This window comes from Phyllobates terribilis, unplaced genomic scaffold, assembly GCF_046119375.1.
Source record: "Phyllobates terribilis strain yellow unplaced genomic scaffold, ASM4611937v1 Scaffold_3__8_contigs__length_932513732, whole genome shotgun sequence".
Classification (NCBI taxonomy): Eukaryota; Metazoa; Chordata; class Amphibia; order Anura; family Dendrobatidae; genus Phyllobates; species Phyllobates terribilis.
This window is the reverse complement of record NW_027362763.1, coordinates 313,745,268-313,762,940: the sequence shown is the minus strand read 5'-3', so window position 1 is coordinate 313,762,940 and position 17,673 is coordinate 313,745,268.

Sequence of the window (17,673 nt, the reverse complement as noted above, 5' to 3'; positions counted from 1 at the left end):
TCCCTACGATAGAACTCAGCTGAATCCCTACGATGTAACAGGGAACCTGATCCTGCGATCAGACCTGCTAAAGTTCTAAGCTAGTCTGTACGGAGACCTATAGATGTGGGGAAGGAATCCCTACAAGTACTAAGGACTGGGAGGAAAATGGGACACCTCCTAACAGAAATAGTAGCAGAAAGACAAACAAACAAAATATAAAGAACAAAGAGGTCCGTAGACCAAGCAAACTAACAGAGTTAGATACAGAGCACAGGCTAGCTAGAAAGTAGTTATACAATGAAGTCCAGCAAAGCCAGAAGGGCGGAGCAGGATTAAATAGGCCAACGAGGTCATGTGACCAGCAAAGGAAAAAAAACCTAAGAGCAAGGTTCTAACACCATCCTGTTGGAAGAAGACAACTTATTAATAGCAGTAGTAGCACAGTAAAAGAACAACAAGAGTGTCATACATTATGAAACCCTCACACACCTTGGTGGCGCACCCAAAAACGAACATGATTACATGATTTCCTATTGCAAAACCGGCTTACGTCTATCTCATACTTTAGATCTCAATATCATCCTCCAGCTTCAGAATTGTTTAGGTGACTACATATTTTCTCATTTTGACGTAGTAGGTTTACTTTCAAACAAACATCTCAAGATATCGCCTACTCCTTTTTTGCATCTACAGCTCTTTCTTCTCCGACCAGGACTGGTCTTCTGTTCCATACATATGGTGTCATTGATCAACCACCACCACGGTTCAAATTGTCTTTTATGATGCAGTGGGAGGAGGACATTAGACTTGGATGATATGCTATCTAAGCAACAGTAGTTGGCAAGTCACTTTGGTGCAGATCACTCTAAAAATATTGCATAGAACCTATTTGGTCCCTGCCACACTATATGCTATACACCCTGCAGTTTCCCCCATGTGTTTTAGGGGCTGCTCTGGTAGAGGCATTATCTACCACACTTGGTGGCCATGTACAATTGTTTCAAATTTGTGTAGTAATATCACTTCCCTCATTGAACAAGTGATAGGCTATCGCTGTCCTAAACTACCAAATATTTATCTTTTGGATAATAAATGGTTTAACATCCCCAACTCCTCCTTCAAATTGGCTCAGTATATCCTTCTTGTAACCAGAATTCATATGGTATCTAGATGAGATCTCCAAATCTCCAGTTCAGTATTGTTATTTCTCGTATTAATAATATTATGATCAGTGAAAGGATATCTGTAAGAATAAATATCTGTTCTGCATGGATGTCTTTGTCTCATTCGCCTGATATTGATTTTACATACTTGTCTATATGACATATACTTTCATTGCTTCCTTCCTATTTCTCTTAAGAAATTAATGATTCTTTCTAATTCTATGTAGTACTGCTGTAGTACTTATTCTGTTTTATTCATAAATATAGGTTATATGAATTACTTTTACATAATTACTTTCATTGTTACATAGATTGAAAAAAGACCTACAGTAGGTCCATCAAGTTCAACCTTTCTCCACCAATTGTACAATTTTGTCACTAATTTAACCATAATCCACTATGTTATGTGTATGTTATCCAGCCCTTTTTTAAAAGCTGTTATAGTGTCGTCCATTACTACCTCTTCTGGTCGGCATTCCACAGTCTGACTGCTCTGACTGTAAAGAACCCTTTCCTGTTTAGCTGCTGGAATCGCCTTTCTTCCACCCGTAATGAGTGCTCCCTGATCCTTAGTGTGGTCTTAGGAAGAAATAAGTCATGTGCCAGTACTTTGTACTGACCACACATATATTTATACATGTTAATGAGACCTCCTCTGAGGCGTCTTTTTTCTAAGCTAAACAAGCCCAACTTTTCCAACCTCTAATCATATGAGAGGCCTTCCATCCCTTGTAATAATCCAGTTGCCCACCTTTGAACTGGCTCTAACTATTGAATATCATTTTTAAAATGTGGAGCTAAAACTGAATTAATATTCTAGCTATTGCCTCACCAGTGATTTATAAAGGGATAACAATATGTTGGGATCGAGGGATTTTATCTCTTTTTATACATCCTAAAATTCTTGTAACCAGAATACCCAAGTCTTTCTCCAGTTCTGTAGTCCCGAGTATATTCCCATTTAATGTATATGCAGCAATTAGAGATGAGCGAATATTTCAAAATTGGGTTCAGATTACGATAGTCAAATTTGCAATATTCGCCGATTTATTAGTCGAATATTCGTCGAACATAGCCGAACGCCATTGGATTCAATGAGGGGTAAAACCAAACGCATACACAACGCCTTCAAATGGGCCCAAAAGCTGCCAAAACACATAAAATAGGGGCAGACACCAGGATAGTGCCATCAATTGACCCAGAGTACAAGTAGTATAATTATTATTTATAATTATAGCAACATTGATTCCATGGCGCTTTACACGTGAAAAGGGGTCACCGACTGGTACAAGATGAGAGAAGAGTCGGACCCTGCCCGCGAGGGCGCACAAACAATCTACAAGGAATGGGTGAGGATATACAGTAGATGAGGGTACAGCTGGTCGTTCAGCGGTATGCTGGAGCTAGGGTTATCGCAGATTCTACGCTTGTCAGAAGAAGTCTTCAGCTTCCTTTTCAAGGTTTCCACGGTAGGCGAGAGTCTGATGTGTTGGAGTACAGAGTTCCACAGTAGGGGAGATGCACGGGAGAAATCTTGTATGCGATTGTGTTAAGAAGAGATAAGAGGGAAGTACAGAAGGAGATCTTGGAAGGATGGGAGGTTGCGCGCAGGTTGACTAGGTCACAGATGTATGGAGAAGACAGGTTTTGGATGGCTTGGTATGCCAAAATTAGGCTTTTCAACTGGAGTCTCTGGGCAGCGGGGAGCCAGCGCAGGGATTGACAGAGGGGAGAAGCCAGGGAATAGCGGGCTGACAGTTGGATAAGTCGGCCAGCACAGTTTAGGATAGAGTGGTAGAAGGGAGGCCACAGAGCAGGAGCTTGCAGTAGTTGAGGCGAGAGATGATGAGGGCGTGCACTGGTGTTTTTGTAGATTCATGGTTGAGGAATGTGCGGATACCGGAGATATTTTGGAGTTGGAGTCGGCAGCAAGTGGAAAGGGCTTGGATCTGACATTTGAAGGACAAATCAGAGTGGGCAGCCATTTGATGGATAGGTCAGTTGGGAGGGGATGAATGAGATGGTGGAATTCGGTTTTATCCATGTTAAGTTTTACAAATCTAACAGAGAAGAAAGATGAAATAGCGAACACACATTGTGGGATTCTGGTTATTAAAGAGGTCATATCAGGTCCAGAAAGGTAGATCTGTTTGTCATCAGCGTAGAGGTGATACTGAAAGTTGTGAGACTCTATGAGCTGTCCCAGGCCAAAGGTGTAGATGGAAAAGAGCAAGGGTCCTAGAACTGAACCTTGGGGGACATCGACACATAGAGGGCGAGATGAGGAGATGGTGTGTGAGTGGGAGACACTGAATGTCTGGTCGGTTAGGTATGAAGAGATTCAAGATAGGGCCAAGTCTATAATGCCGAGACAGTGGTATGCTTTGCAGATGAGGGCCAGAGAGAACATGTGCTCCAGTAGATGACAAGTGCTGCATTAAGTGGCCTCTGCTCCTCTTCCTCCACCTTATCATCACACACAGTACAGTTCTTAGAGGTGGCATCCCAATTGTTTTCCCCCGCATCACAACTCTCCAACCGCCCAACTGACTGTGAGGAACCACAGATGGGCGAGTCTACAGAGCTGTTCACACATTCTATTCTGGGGCATCAAAGGCCTGATTCAAAGCTTTACAGAAACAAGAGGGGGAAAGCATGTGCAGCGATGACAAAAAATTTTTTCAGTTGATCCAGGGCAGGACAAAGTAGGGTCTGAGCAGAATCCAAACCCTCATCACCAGACGTTAACCCCTGGGGGTGGACATGGATAGGTTGGAGAACGAAACAAATACACACCAAGACATGGAGAACTAAACTAATAGACAACAGGGGTTGTAAAACGAAACTACTAAACAGCGAGGGTTGGATAACTAAACTACTACACCCCAGGGAATGGAGAACTAAACCACTAGACACCAAGGTGTCACTAGACAGCAAGTGTTGGAATTCCCAAGGCTTGCGGGACAAACCTCTGTATCTAACACTTCCTCCAGTGCTTCTGCCTCCTTCACCTCCTCTAGGGCCTCCACCTGCGCCCTCAACCTCTGCCTTAATGAGACACATGTTCCAACAGTGCAGATAGAATCCCCCCCACCTCTGTACTGTGCAGCCAGGGCTCACTGCAATCAGGCAGTGTTTAAATTAATATGCCTTTGATATCGCAGTGAAACTGATTAAGAGTTCTGGACAGTGTAGTGCGGCAGTGTTCACACTGTGCGGTAATGAGGCAGTGACTCAAGGAAAGTTCAACTTAAATGTCTTTATTTGCAAAAACTCACAACTTAAATTAATATAATGTATGGATATAATGGATCGCAGCCGGGTGGTCCAAACAGTCTGTGTAAACTGGGAGCCGTGGGCGACAGCAGTGACGTTTTGCTCAGAGGTACACAGGCCTGTGTTATAACTTCACACAGGCTTGTGGTGCACAGAAATCTCCTGCTCTGGAGCTAACAAACAAACCACTGACACACCCAAACCTTTGCTGAGGTTTAAATGTGAATCCTGGCCATGAGCCAGTTGTAAGACCCGGACTGGAGGAAGGGAGTAATCCGCCCCACTTCCATCCTGTAGATCAGGGTTCCCCAACTCCAGTCCTCAAGGCCCACCAACAGGTCATGTTTTCAGGATTTCCTTAGTATTGCACAGGTGATGCAACTATTGCCTGTGCTGATGATGGAATTATCACCTGTGCAATACTAAGGAAATCCTGAAAACATGACCTGTTGGTGGGCCTTGAGGACTGGAGTTGGGGAACCCTGCTGTAGATCACTCAAAAACTAAAAGCCCAGGTCAGGTTTTCTTAAATCCGACTTGGTCCAATAGCTTGACCAAGTCCAAACTTTGACTTTTATTTTTCATTGCAAGCACACCTGTTTCTGTGATTGCAATGCACTCCAGCGGGTTCAATATGCCTCTATGTGCATCCTGGGGGGATACATACTGTAGCGCCCCGAGGGTTCGGCCGCTACACGGGTATTGCACCTCAAACCAGAGGTGTGATATCCCACTCCCGGATAAGGATGGAGTGTGGACCAAGACTCGGTAAGCTGCATGCATCACACACACCCCATTTCCGAGGGACAGCTCAACGGTACTCCCACTAGACAGAAGTGCAGGCACGACAGCATCTGTTCCTGGCTGGAGTGGGGAGGGGGGAGGAAAACCCAGTGATGTAGGAGACAGATAGAGGTTGGGTTTCTGGGCATAGGTAGGAGCCCATTGGTTGCAAGTCACCTGGGCTCATACACAGAGAGGGAGGTATATAAGGTGGGCACCATCTTAGATCAGTGTTCAGTCTGAGAGAGGAAGTGACAGAGCAGGGCCTCTGTGGAGCTCTGCTCCGGAGGCGAGCCTAGCCTGTGAGGCCAGAGCCAGCAGAAAAGACAGGAACAGAAAGGAAAGGAAGAAAGGAACAGAACACCAAGAGAGGCCCAGAGACACGAAGGCAGAAGGAACCCCAAAGGCCCAGGAGATTGCGGGTGACGGGTTGGCAGAACAGGGTACCGGATCCAAAGTTGGTGGAGGCGACTAATCCTCAGCTAAGGACCGGCGGTCGCGATTATATCTTGGTGCGACCCCTCACTACACCTACTAGAAAGGCATATCACATAGAGTCAGGGAGGTGAGCACGAAGCCCTCCCAAGAGAAGGCCCGCGGGAGCTGGACAGACGTAGTGTCACTGGTGGGGCACGGACAGAAAAAGGAGTAGAAGGGAGTCCTGTGCCACACTCTGGAATTCCCTGGGGGTTGACCGAGCCCCCCTGCCTGGTGGACGCAGCACGGCTTGGGCAGTCATTGCCCGTGGAATGACTTGGGACATAAAGAACTGTGAGTAAAGAACTTGAACTGCAACCCCACGTCTCTGTGCTTCATCGCCGCACCAGCACTACTAGTGCTGGGACGCCTGCGCACCATCACTCCCATCATCCACATTCTCTGCCCTGGGGCTGCACTCTTCCCGTGGGGAGTCACACTACCTCGGCTGCATACACCATCAGCCCCAGCGGTCTGCCTTGCAGCGGCGGTCCGCACTGACCGCAATCCACGGGTGGCGTAGTTGGACAATTAACCTAAAACCCACAAAATACCGCCATTGGCCTGACCACCCTGAGCCACGGGACCGGGTCACCGCCACGGATACTACAACCCCCAGAAGCCCGGTTCCGGGTGCCCCTCGGCCCAGGGGGCGAGTCAATACCATACCTCGCAACACTGCCTCACAACAACTATCCATGCCGAGTTTGAGCAATGGAGGTCTTCACTGAACCTGTAGCAAGGGAAGGCCGTGTGCGATAATGGTGCAAACCTGGTGGCGGCTCTACGCCGGGGCAACCTCAGACACGTGCCTTGCATGGCTCGCATCCTCAACCTGATGGTACACCAATTTCTCCGCCACTATCCCGGCCTGGATGCACTGCTGCAGAAACCACGGTCTCTGTGTGCTCACTTAAAACTATAAAAATGAGCAGGATCTTTAGTATAAAAACAGACTACTAGACAATGAGCAAACACCTTCATGATGATAGAGGCCATCATCTCCTTAGCTTGCTGGTTTTCACAAATAATTTTTAGACTCTGGTTATGCTGCAATTTAAATGTAGTTTTTTTCCTTTTGGTCCAGCAAGGGTTAATGTTAGTCTATTGCTGACAGCCTTTTGTTAGCGGTCAGCTGATGTTGGTTGGTGCCACTCCCTCCTCCCTTTAAATAGCCACATGATCCATCAGCTGACCGCTGGTTATAATTCATTCTATGCTAACCTCTTTGAAGGAGCCAGTTTCTGGAGAAGCTGTGGTGTTCATTGCTATTGCAGCGGTGAAGTTTTCAGTTTTCTGTTGGAGAGATCTGTATTTTATGTTGTTATCTTTACATTGTTTGTCTTCCCTTCCTTGTGTTGTCCTATTGTAGTGATGAGACTAGTGTATCGCTGGCCTGCGCACAGGGCGAGGGCTTAGGCACATGATCGCACACAGGGGAATGACCCGTCCAGGGACAATAGAGGAGCTTAGGGACAGACACAGGTTGGTGTCAGGAGGTGTCCCTTCCCTTGTTCCCTACTGCTAGGGCTCTCCTTCCCCCTCTATCTCCCGTTGCATCCGTGTGTTGACACTGGTACTTTTCTGTGGGAATGAATCTGTCTCCAACCAGCCAGGAATATTTCCAGTGAATTATGGCACGCCATTAGCATCCAGTACCAGAAGCAAAGCAATCCAGAATTTCCTTCTCATTCATTTTATTTGGTAGACTGAATGGCTACCAAAACATTAGTTTCTCACAAAGGAGCTGAAGACACTGAGTGGCAGAAAGTGCAAGTTTCTCATGACCTGTTTGTTAGATATCTGATGGAGAACTCAGAGGGCAGCACGGTGGCTCAGTGGTTAGCACTGCAGCGCTGGGGTCCTGGGTTCAAATCCCACCAAGTACAACATCTGGAAGGAGTTTGTATGTTCTCCCCATGTTTGCATGGGTTTCCCCCAGGTTCTCTGGTTTCCTCCCACACTCCAAAAACATACTGATAGGGAATGTAGATTGTGAGCCCCAATGGGGACAGTGCCTATAATATCTGTAAATTGTCTGAATTGTAAAGCGCTACGGAATATGCTGGTGCTATATAAATAAAAACCTTATTATTATTATAATTGGGCTTTGCCAAGGTGCCAGATTGCAGATCTTAATTCTTATAGACTGCTGGAGCCAGTCCGCAGTAAAAAAGCAGCCATAGAGTCACACAGACTTTTCTTAGCCAGGACTGCTTCCCGACAGGGTTGGATGGGCCCACCAGAGAACCAGAGAATCCTCTGGTAGGCTCTGGCTTCTCTTTCAGGAGAGTTCATAATGCAAACCTTGCAGGTGCTATGGGGCTCTTGAGTGGGGGAGAAAGGTGGGCCCTCAGAATCAAATTCTCTGGTGGGCCCAATGTTCTTCTGTCTGACACTGCTTCTCGGTGAGAGTTGTATTTCACCACAACCATATTCTTTAGCTCGGTGAAAGGACTGGCATAGAGGGAAACCGTATCTACTCGGCTGTCATTTCTCCCAGGAAGTCCTCTAATGCAGCTTGTTCCATAAGCAATGACAGCCCATCCAACATCAGCTCACACTTCTCGGTGGTGCTTTGACACACAAAGATCTTTCTTTACGCCTTGAATTTCATGACTACAGAGTTGCGCAATTACCTGACCTGCAATGTATTTTGAGAAATAATGTGCATAATCAAAGCCACGGTTTAGGCCACTAAAGGTCATCATTAAGCAAAACTCATACAGCTGTCCCACAGACTGAAAGAGGGATATCAAGACTTCCAAGACAGCCAAGACTTCCCTGTCCTCACCAAGAGGACGACTGTCCATGTTCTCCTCCTCCTCATTATCACCCAATCCGCATTGAGATGAGATGAGGCTGGGCTATGTAGCATCACCCTGTATATTTCCTTGCTCCGCCTGCAATGCCTCCTCTTTAATTGTGAGCAGAAAGTGTTTCAGTAGACTGAGAAGCAGGATGGTGACGCTAAATATAGCATCATCGCCGCTCACCATCTTGGTGGAGTCCTCAAAGTTTGGGAGAACGGCACAGATGTCAGACATCCATACCCACTCATCAGCTCTTATGTGCGGAGGCTGACCTGAATGCAGATGGGCATGTTGAAGCTGGTACTCAACAACTGTCCTCTGCTGCTCACAAATCCTTCACAAATCCTTCCCAACATCTGCAACATTGATTTGTGACATTGCACACCAGTTGGTGAGCTGGAAGCTGCAAACGCTGCTGAAGCACTGCCAGGGTGGCGAAAGCTGTAGCTGACTTTCTGAAATGGGTACACACACAGCGTACTTTCACAAGCCGCTCTGGCAGATCTGGGTAGGTTGTGAGAAACTGCTGAACCACTAAGTTGAGCACATTTAGTGTTCGCTCATCACTAATGTGTACCCCTGTATGGAGAACAATATCAGCACCAAAGAATTAAAACATGAAATGTAGTCTGCTTTATATACCACGGTAGTAAAAAAACAATTTAGATTTTATCATGTGTACCCCTGTGTGGAGAACAATATCTGCTCCAAAGAATTAAAAGATGAAATGTAGCCTGCTTTATATACCACGGTACTAATAAAACCAATTTCGATTTTATCATGTGTACCCCTGTGTGGAGAACATCTGCACCAAAGAATTTATTTCACTAGAGTATAACTATTAAAATGCGGACCGACACCTCTTCCCCTACAGACAAACCAGCATATGGAGACGTAACCAGGAGTCTTAAAATTGAAAACAATTAGGGCCTGACTCCACCACTTCCGTGGCTAACAGATTTTAGATGGTGGAGTTCAACCTCTTAGCTTTGTCATGTGTAGGAGGAAACAATCTTTTACGTGACCACAACTGCGGGACCGAGGGCTAGTTGCAGTGCTGAAAGAGGGCGGAGTACAGTGAACCAGACAAACTGCTGGACCATAAGTGAGGTGCAGGCGGAGATGTTACAGTGGATTGATAAAGTTGTGGTCTGCTCGTTCTCTGAGATTGGTCAAAAACAGCAGGCATGTCCGCTTCCATTACAGCTGACGGACTCTCACTCAGCCTGACTGGAGCGAGTAAAGAGCCCGAGGTTCTGCGGTCAGAGACCTGCGTGACAATATTTGGCATGGTAACAGAGGAGGAAGAAGCAACTGATGGGGCAGCTGATGGTTGTTGAGGTCCGCTGGTCCGCATTTTATCGCAGTGAGATTGCCAGAGTAACGCATGTTGATTGCGCATGTGAAGGTTCATGCATGTAGTAGTCAAATTATTCCACTTTTTCCCTCTACTGAGTTTTTTCTTGCAAAGTTGCCAGATAACATGAGTTGGCTCATCCTTTGCGGCGTCAAAAAAGGCCCAGGCTGGGCAACCCTTGCTGCAGACAAGCAACCGGTGCTGGTCACTGCCACAGTTGTGGCTAAGGATCCAGTGCTTGTCACGGTTGCATCACTCCCTGTCTGCGACGTAGGACGCAAAGTAACCTCCTCATCTTCCTCCTCCTCCTCAGATGAGCTACTCAGCTGCGTGCCTCTGGGATCACATCAAGTGGGATCCACAACCTCATCATCATCCAATGTGTTATCCCTTTCCTCACCTTGAGAGTCACCCTCCTCCAGTTCTTGCCCTGACAGCACAGTACAGTACGCGTGACCCTCAGGTATCTGAGTCTCATCAGGATCACCTTTTTTTCCCCGTGGATTAATGTCTGGTGACGAGGGTCAGGAAGCTGCTTGGACTCTACTTCGTATTTTTTTTTCCCTGTATGGAGAACAATATTTGCGCCAAAGAATTTAAAGATGAAATGTAGCCATCTTTATATACCATGGTTTTGAAAAAAACAATTTTGATTTTATCATCTGCACCAAAGAATTTAAAGCTGAGATATAGCCTGATTTATATACCACGGCATTAAGAAGACCAATTTCAATTTCATCATCTCTGTGAACCCCTGTGAGAACAATATCTGCACCAAAGAATTTAAAGCTGAAATGTGACCTGCTTTATATGCCACAGTAGTAAGAAAACCAATTTTGATTTTATAATGTCTGTGTACCCCTGTGTGGAGAACAATATCTGCACCAAAGAATTTAAAGCTGATATGTAGCCTGCTTTATATACCACTGTAGTAAGAAAATGAATTTTGATTTAATCATGTCTGTGTACCCCTCTGAGAAAAATATCTGCACCAAAAAATTTAAAGCTGAGATGTAGCCTGCTTTATATACCACGGTAGTAAGGAAACCAATTTTGATTTTATCATGTCTGTGTACCCCTATGAGAACAATATCTGCACCAAAGAATTTAAAGCTGATATATAGCCTGCTTTATATACCATGGTAGTAGCAAAAACAATTTTGATTTTTATCATGTCTGTGTACCTCTGTGTGGAGAACAATGTCTGCACCAAAAAAATAATTTCACTAGAGTAAAAATATTATAATAGGGACTGACACCTCTTCCACTACAGCCAACCCAGCAGATGGAGACCCAACCAGGAGTGTACACATTTCAAAAAATTAGTGTTAACATCTGTAGCAGCAGCAGCAACAGCAGGCACAGAAGCCACACTAAACATATCATAGACTGCAATTATGCCAAATCAGTGCAGCACACTACAACCTACAGCATCGCCTAGTCTGTACAGTCTGCGATTGAGGTGCAAAGGTCCTTGGAGATGCATGACTTGTTCATCTTGTTGAAAGTTAGGCGGTCTACACTTTCAGGGGACAGCTGGCTGCGCTTATTCGTCAGGACACCACCAGCAGCGCTGAAGACACGTTCTGAGAGAACGCTGACTGCCGGGCATGATAAAACCTCCAAGGTGTGACAGGCGAGCTCAAGCCACTCATCCATTTTTGAATACCAAAATGTCAAAGGATCCAAACCCTCCTGCACCATCCTCTCCAGTCGTTCACCACGTGTCAGACTTGTACTCTGTTGTGCTGGTGCACAAGCTGGTCTAAAAAATGTGTGAAAGGACTCACAAAAATTGCTTCTGCCACTTACATTGCTGCTGCTAATATTTTGGCGTTGACAAATTGACGTGCCAGAGGTTGGAAGTGTAGAGCTGCGATACACACTGTGTGCCTCACTGCTGCCTTGGGGAAAACCTCTCATAAGGTTGTGTAAAAGCATGTCTCGATACTGCAGCATTCGCGGGTCCCTTTCCAGAACGGGAATCATATGTCAAAATTTACTCTTATAAATTGGATCTGACAGATAGGGGTAATCTGCAGGTAACTAAGGTTTAAAGCCTGGTTAGACGGCTTATTGGAAAAGCATTGGCTACATGGAGAAAATTACATTTTATTCTCCCTGCCGCCACTCGCTTCCTGTCATAGGGTTGGTGCAAGGAGGGAGACATTACAGTCACCGCTAACTACAAAGTGAGGGTGCTGCAATAACGTCCAGCACCTTGATTGTGACATCTTCCATGAAGGCCAACCTCGGGCTGAGCTTCATTGAATGACTAACATGGCAGCAGCACCTGGCAACTAGTGCTGAGCGAGCATGGTCGGATAAGGTGTGATCCCAGCAGGCTCGGGTGTTATCCAAGTATCTTGTAGTGCTCTGCTACTATGCTCGAGTCCCCGGGGTAGCATGTTTTGCGGCGGTAGACAGACGCAACACATACAGGAATTGCCAGTTTAGTAGGTAATCCCTGCATGTGTTGCTTCTGTCTACCGCCGCAAAACATGTTACCGCAGGGACTCGAGCATACTAGCAGAGCACTACAAGATACTCGGATAACACCTGAGCATGCTGGGATCACACCTTATCCGACCAAAATCACTCAGCACTAGTTGCCAGGTGCTGCTACCATGTTAGTCATTCAATGAAGCTCAGCCTGAGGTTGGGCTCCATGAACGATGTCACAATCAAGGTGCCGGATGTTATTGCAGCACGCTCACTTTGTAGTTCGTGGTGACTGTAATGTCTCTTATCTGACCACGCTCACTCAGCACTACTGGCAACCGAACAGCAACCTGCAACTGCGTCACAGGGGGCTGAAGAGAGCAGGTGACTGCATGCACCGGCCATTGTGCTATCAAAATGCCGCTGTCAGTGATTGACAAGGGCACTTAAATATCAAAACAGCAGCAATCAAGGCGAGCTCTGATCTCTGCTGTTACAGGCAGACGCCGGCTATGTAACACAGCCGACATCTGCCCGGTATGGAGCAGGCTCAGCTCCTGAACCCGCTCCATACAAGCACATCCCAATGGTGACAGTTATGACAAGGTTAGCAAATTTCACTTGTCTGTTCCTAAATGTGGAAAGACAAATGGAATTCCCTAACACGTGAAAGAGACCTAATATATTTAGTAAAGGTGCCTCAAGCGTATGAATTTTATTACACACCACAATGCGCAGTTACATACACGCATTTTACAAAAATACATATTATTCCAGATACGCAGACGCGCACAAACACATCAGTACATGAATACATCATCTGAACCACCATCAATTGTAATGTCAGGTCAGCCCCATATATCTTTGTATTGCATAAACCTACAACTCCCAGTATGTAATTAACAATAGAGATACTGGGAGTTGTTATCAGTCATCATCAGACTGCGGACCATACAGGAAGCACAGTACTGATGAGACACAGGCAGGATCACAAATGAACATTTACATCCAGGTATCTTACCTGAGACGTCTTCTCTGATTAGAGTCGTTCTCTTTCTTTTCGTCTCCATCTTGTCCAGACCCCTTGAGGACTTTTCTCATCCACAGCTCGTCTCTGCAGACTTCCATCTTCTCTGGTTTTCTGCAGCACATCCCCACACGATGACCTTAAAGATACAGTGTCATTATAATGCTCCTGAATAAAAATGTCTACACTGAGCCCCTGAATAAACCTAACTCTTACAATGCTCCCTGCACAAAACATGACATACACTCTACCCCTCTTATGGTACCTGCTCTCCACACTGTCCTCTCCTTACCATACTGGGCCCCCTGTTCACATTGTCCTCTCACACTGTGTCCCCCCTATACTGTCCAGTCTCTATACTGTGCCCCTTCATCACACTCCCCCTCCTCAGCATACTGTTCCCCCCTTTCTGTGCCCTTACACTGTTTCCCCCATACTGCCGCATCTCCATACCTTCCCCCACACTACCTAGTCTCTGTGCTGTGTCACCTCACACTTTTCTCCCTCCATACTGTCTCCTCACACTGTTCCCCCACTCTCCATACTGTTTCCTCACACATCCCCCTTCCCCATTCTGTTCCTGCACTCATTCCCACCCTTCCTCTGGTTCACCATACTGTTTCTTCACACATCTCCCCATTCTGGCTCCTAAAATTTCTCACCCATCTCTCGCCAAATATAATAAATCTTCGGAAGAGCACAGACATGCAGAAGTGCGCTTACACACACGAAAACAAGCGCACACAGACACATACTAAGGGCTCTTTCACACGTCAGTACATGCGATGGCAGTTTCCACACGTACCAGACACATTAGTACACGTAGACCCATTCAAATGAATGTTTTTACCTGCTGCACCTCCCGCAAAACGTCCCGCACACTGATGAGAGCGCTTTTCCCAAGCACCGGGTGCTGAACGCTGCTCTCATCATAGATCCCTGCCAGTGCTGCGATCAGCAGCAGCAGGGTCAATGATGAGAGTAGTAGTCTACTCCCGCCGTGTCCAACTGTAAAAATAGGAATAAAATAAAAAAAATCCTTATACTCACCTCTCCTAAGTGTCACCCGCTGTAATAAGTGCGAACGCTCACGCCGAGGAGAATGACTCCTGCTGCGAGCGGGCCCCGGAGCTGCGCTCAACAAGGGGTGCCCTGTCAATCACTGAGCGCAGCTCCGGGGCCCGCTCGCTGCAAGAGTCATTCTCCTCGGCGTGAGCGCTCACACGGATCACAGCGGGTGACACTTAGGAGAGGTGAGTATAAGGATTTTTTATTTTATTCCTATTTTTACAGTTGGACACGGCGGGAGTAGACTACTACTCTCATCATTGACCCTGCTGCTGATCACAGCACCGGCAGGGATCCATGATGAGGGCAGCGTTCAGCACCCGGCTCTTGGGAACAGCGCTAACTGTACACTGATTCCCAAGCGCCGGTACGTGTCACAGGGATGACACACAGGTGGACACGGATATCTCCAGTCCCGTAAATATCAGGACATGTGAAAGAGCCCTAATATACACACACAGATACACATACTCACAGAAATGGGGACACGTACACACGCAGGCAAGCACACACAGAAATGCACACGCAGTCATGCACATACACACTCAGACAATCACACACAAAAATGCAGACATGCAGGGAAGCATGCACACGTGTGAAGACACATATACACACGTAGACATGCAGGCACTCAAATACATACACACACACGCATGCAGGCATATACACACACACATACAGGCAGGCATATACATGCACACTGTACACACACAGGCATATACACACACTGTACACAGGCATATACACACACTGTACACACAGGCATATACACACACACACACTGTACACACGCAGGCATTTACACACATGTAGGCATTTACACACACACATGCATATGCACACACACACACACGCACCCGCAGGCATATACACACACGCACCCACAGGAATATACACACACGCACCCGCAGGCATATACACACACGCACCCGCAGGCATATACACGCACCAGCAGGCATATACACGCAACAGCAGGCATATACACGCACCAGCAGGCATATACATGCACCAGCAGGCATGTACACACACACACGCAGGCATGTACATACACACACACACGCACACGCACCAGCAGGCATATACACGCACCAGCAGGCATATACACACACATACACGCAGGCATATACACGCACCAGCAGGCATATACATGCACCAGCAGGCATGTACACACACACACACACACGCAGGCATGTACACGCACACACACACATGCACCAGCAGGCATATACAAGCACCAGCCGGCATATACACGCACCAGCAGGCATATACACGCACCAGCAGGCATATACACGCACCAGCAGGCATGTACACGCACCAGCAGGCGTGTACACGCACCAGCAGGCATGTACACGCACCAGCAGGCATGTACACACACAAACACACGCAGGGATGTACACACACACACACGCAGGCATGTACACACACACACACAGGCATATGACTCACCCATAAAAACGTTATTGAATACTTGGCACGGTGCTCTTGACATGAAATTGAAGCAGTGAGAGCTGTAGGCCTGCAGCCTTGTTTCCAATTCCAGGCCAGGTTGGAGAGTTGAACTGTAGAGGACGGTCACCGTCCACATATCCAGCCCCGGAGCCGGTATAAAAAAGCCCAGAGTCAGAGCAGGAGAGAAGGGGGCAGTGCCACCACCTGGTCAGGAGCCGGTATTACTACAGGGGAGCAGGCCAGGCCAGATATGGAGCCGGGATGGGACCGTATCAGAAGCCTGGGAGCAGGGAGAGCAGAGCGAGACATCAGCTTCGGTGGCGCCGGCGTATCATAGGACGGAGCAGAGAGAAAGCACTGCAGAGCGCGGCCGCGGTGTATCAGAGGCCAGAAGAGAGCGGCGTCAGCGTCCTTGTCACCTGACACCACAGTCTGCCAGCCAGCGGGAAAGCAGAGCGCGGTGCGTGTCACCGCCCAGAAAGAATCCATCCTCTTAGTGTCAGGGACTCACGTGGTAAGTGTGCTGCATGCACGTCACTGCAGGCCCGCTGTCACCAATAAATATGCCGTGCGCGCGACGCTGCATTTGCTTCAGCCGCGCTTTTAAAGGGCCCCCGACACCAATTTTCTCACTCTCATATCGGGGCCCACCGGGAAATTTCCCGATTTCCCGCCAGGCCAGACCGACCCTGTAGAGAGGGGATGATTATCCTCTTCATCTCCTGACAGTTGCTCGCCCATCACCTCTTCCTCCTCCATTTGTTCCTCGGCTCTTGCACCTTCACTAACAATTTGTCTGGTATCACCAGCCCTCCTCTATTGCACTAATCCACCATCCCTTGGCACCCTGAGATGTCCCCTACTGTATCACGTTAGTAACAGAAGAAAAAAAAATTTTGTGTGTGGATGAGGCCTGTATAACATACAAGATATGCTCCAAACAATTTCAAACTGAGCTCTCCCCTACTGTATACGTTTCTCACAGAAAAAAAATATTTTTTTACTCTTGTTAGCAACTAAAATAATTTGGTTTTTTTTACTCAGTCTGCACACAGCTGAATTTCAACACCAAAAAATGACAAGGTGGCTTATGGTGTGCTGCATCACGTTACTCACAGAAAAAAATAGATTTTTTTTTTACTCTGCATACAGCTGAATTTCACCCCAACAAAATGACAAGGTGGGATACTATGGCTTGCTGTATCACATTAGCAAATGAAAATATAGATTTTTGTACTCTGCAGAAGCTCTGCATTCAGCTGAATTTCAACCCCACAAAATGACAAGGTGGGCTACTATGGCTTGCTGTATCACATTAGGAAGTGAAAAAAATAGATTTTTAAAGGTGCACTTGTGCATGGAGCACAATAGAAGCAGTGCACAACAGACTTCTATGACATGTGCCCTGCTTTCTTTGTGTGGACCTCAGTAATGGCACAAGAAAAAAAATCTGCTGGAAGGTCGATTTCACAGACACACAGGACACTAGTTATCTAAACTATCTGACTTAGAAGCAACCGCCTAACTAGGTAAAATCTCACAGTATGCAGGAGCAGCGTCAGCAGCAGTCTCGCAAGGAGACAGGGGGCCATCAGAAGGTGAGTATAATGTTTATTTTTTATTTTTAACCATTCTTTTTAACTATTAACTTGGTCACACTATATAAATTCCATGCCGGTTGCATGGATTTATATAGTGTGACCAAGTAGTCAAGCACTTTTCCAAGTGATGCTAAAATCGCTTGGAAAAGCGCTTGACAACCCGCATGCGAAATCGCATGTGAAAAACGCGGAACATACGCTTGTCCCTGGCAGAAAAACGCATGTAAAATCCGCA